Here is a 3,389-nt window from a genome sequence, read left to right as displayed (position 1 = left end):
GGGCCATCGGTCCCTTTATTTTCTTCTCATTAAAATATAATTCTTTATCTTGGCTACTCAAAGTTCCAAATGAATGGGAAAGGGGTCTTAGCTTTCTAAATCAATTCTGAGTTTGGGAATTTGAAGATTTAAAAAAACAACACAGAACATTTGAATTCTCATTGAGAAAATACACCTGAGACAAAAATGTTGAAAAGTGTTGAGATATTTTAAGTATTTAATACTGCATAACAAACTTCCCCAAAGCTTAGTGACTGAGAACAATAGCCTTTTTTTTTTCAATCTCCTAATTTTGTAGATCAGTCCTTTGGGTCAGACTCTGCTGAATGATTCAGATTTTGCGTTATCTTTCTCATTTACTCGCTGGAATACCTTTATAAAGAAATACTTCCCTTCACATCTTTAGTTACCTAGTACAACCCTTCACAGAAGAAAGAGAATAGACATTTGACTCTTTTCTTACTCGCCAGTCCTATTAATTATTACTTGGGTTTTGTGGAGTTTTCCCAGCAGTTTTATTGGCACACAATCCACATATCATGGACCTGAACAGTTAAATCGTTCAAACACATCAAGGAGGAATCGTACAATCACCACCACATCCATTCTAGAGCACTCCCTCCTGGCAAGGTTGATGCGCCCCCAAAATGAGCTGCGCAATTATGATCAGCTCCCGGGCTCCCTCCCTCTCCCCCTTCTGCTGTCATTATTTACTCTCAAACACCCCTTCTCCTCCCCATCGCCCATCCCCCTCCCTTTCATTACCAGTTACCATTGTACATCCACTCCTCTTGTGCTTCATGACTGGGAAGCCCCACAGAAAACAATGAAAGACAAATTGCACTAAGGGGGTAAGGATAAGATCACATTAGTATGAAGACAAAAACACAAATAATACATGTGTGAGGGTGTAGAACCCCATCAACATTCAAGAAGCCAGGGAAGAAATTTTTGTCATGGAACTTGCTCCCCAGAACAAATTCTGGATGTGTCTATGGGGAGAGCAACTGGCCAAGTATCAAGTTCTATCCAGCATAGTCAAGGTAATCAAGGTTACAGCGGTCTCTGCCTGCTAGGAGGGCTGTTCGGGACTCTTGCCCTTGGCAAAAGTGGGTCTGCCAGCAGCTCCGTCTGATTACTTTGCAGATGGGTTTTGGGCTCCCACTGACCTTCATAGCCTTCAAATTGGGTGTTCACAATTTTAGCTCTCATACTTTCTCTTCACCATATTTGAATTTTGTAATTGGTGTCTTTGGATCACGCTAGCTTGTTTTTTCTCCTTGAAAGATGATAAACCGTTTTTAATAGAATTTCATTAAAGTTAATGGATTTTTGTTGGTAATGAGAAATTTCTTAATATGATTCCTCTATCCATGTCTCTGTAAATTCCACCAAGCACAACTATACAATTAGGGTGTGTGAAACATCAATAGAGGGGAATGGTCAGTTTGGGTTGTCATTCCCCCATGTATGAGCAAGCCACCTCAGAAACAGAGAGGGGGAGAGAGAGAGAAGAAATCTCAGAACCACTGAAGTGGCAGAGGCAACAGAGGCCATGCACGCCTAGGGCAGAGCCTATGCAACGCAACCATGAGGCAGAAGAGAGGTGCGGTTCTGAGATTATGGACTGTGAGGCAGGCCTCTTGGGCCATGGAGGTAAAAGTCAAGGCTGAGAAGCTGAGGACAGAAGAGAGGGATGGCTGTGGGCCGAGGAAAAATGATGCTGTGAAGACTGTACCCTTAATGTTTTATTATCCTCGCGTGAGGTAACTGTTAATTTCCCTAATAAACCCCATAATCCTCAGTACACAGGGTAGCTTTGGGTCAGGACCAACTGCAGGGCACCTAAAAACTGCAACAACAATCCTGAGTATGGTCTGTAAATCTGTGTGGCCAATGCAATAAATTATCAAACCGAGTAAGAAAGTAACATGTCGCTGGAGAAACTGTTGGTGCCAGCATTGGGCAAAGAAAGACCGAGACATGTCTGACCTCTGCCCCGTGGCACTCTGCTTGGGTTGGTGGGGAGAAATTCTCCTTATCCCGTGTGCAGGAGTTCAGATAGGGCCTTCATGCTGTTTTCAACCATGTTTGATGGCATGTTTATGGCACTCAATTAATTGCTTGCATTGTCATATATTTGGCCAGTGGGATCCTCTTCTTGTTGATTCCTGAATCTTGTTGACATGATCCTAAGCTGTCTTTACCTGAGTTGTCTAGAAGAGCAAAACCAAAGTGTATAGAACCATGTTGTTTGGTGCTATTGAATTAGTTCTGACTCAGAATGACACTGTGCACAAGAGAATTAAATGCTGCCCAGTCCTGTGCCACCCTTACAATTGTTTGAGCTCATTGTTGCAGCAAATTCTTGAATGATACATGAAGCATCAAATGGAAAGAATGCAGTTACTGTATTGTAAAGAACTAATGTACCTTCCACCATTTCTGGAGGTAGCATATGAGCAAGAACCAATGGTGCTGAAGGAAGAAGTTCATACTGCACTGAAGGCATTAGCCTAAATTAAGTTCCCAGGAATTGGTAGAATACCAATTGCAATGTTTCAGCAAGCTAACAAAGCAATGGAAATACTCACTCACCTATGCCAGGAAATTTGGAGGACAGCTACTTGGCCAACTGACTGGAAGAGATCCATTTCTGTTCCCATTTCAAAGGTGACCCACAGAATGCTCAAACTATAGAACAATATCATTGATATCACATGTAAGTAAAATGTTGCTGAAGATCATCCAACAATGGTTGCAACAGTACATTGATAGGGAATTGTCAGAAGTTATAAATGGAGTTTTAGCTCAGGTACGCCTCACTGTGGGTCCAGTTGGCCCCCGGACCCTTCCTGTGGTTATTTACCCAGTTCCAGAATGCATCATTGGAATACACATACTTAGTAACTGGCAGAACCCCACTCCTTCTACCAAAACTACTATTTGTGGACTTACAGAATGCCTCATCCACTGGCATGGCATCCCACATAGCATTGCTTCAGATCAAGGAACTCATTTCACAGCAAGTGCAGTGTGGCAATGGGCCCATTCCCATGGAATCCACTGGTCGTATCATGTTCCTCATCATCCTGAAGCTGCTGGCTTGATGGAACGATGGAATGGGCTCCTAAAGACACAATTATGGTGCCAACTAGGTGGCAACAACTTGTGGGGCTTGGGCAATGTTCTCCAGGAAGCTGTATATGCTCTAAACCAGCGGCCAATATATGGTGCTGTGTCTCCAATAGCCAGAATTCATGGGTCCAGGAACCAAGGGGTGGAAGCTGCAGTGACGCCACTCACTATTACTCCTAGTGATCCACTTGCAGCATTTTTGCTTCCTGTACCAGTAACCCTGTGTTCCTCAAGCCTGGAGGTCCTGGTCC

Source organism: Echinops telfairi, unplaced genomic scaffold (genome assembly GCF_000313985.2).
Source record: "Echinops telfairi isolate 266 unplaced genomic scaffold, ASM31398v2 ScPeMD7_7468;HRSCAF=8506_0, whole genome shotgun sequence".
NCBI classification, from domain to species: domain Eukaryota; kingdom Metazoa; phylum Chordata; class Mammalia; order Afrosoricida; family Tenrecidae; genus Echinops; species Echinops telfairi.
The sequence above is the reverse complement of the archived record's forward strand: the minus strand, read 5'-3'. Positions refer to the sequence as shown.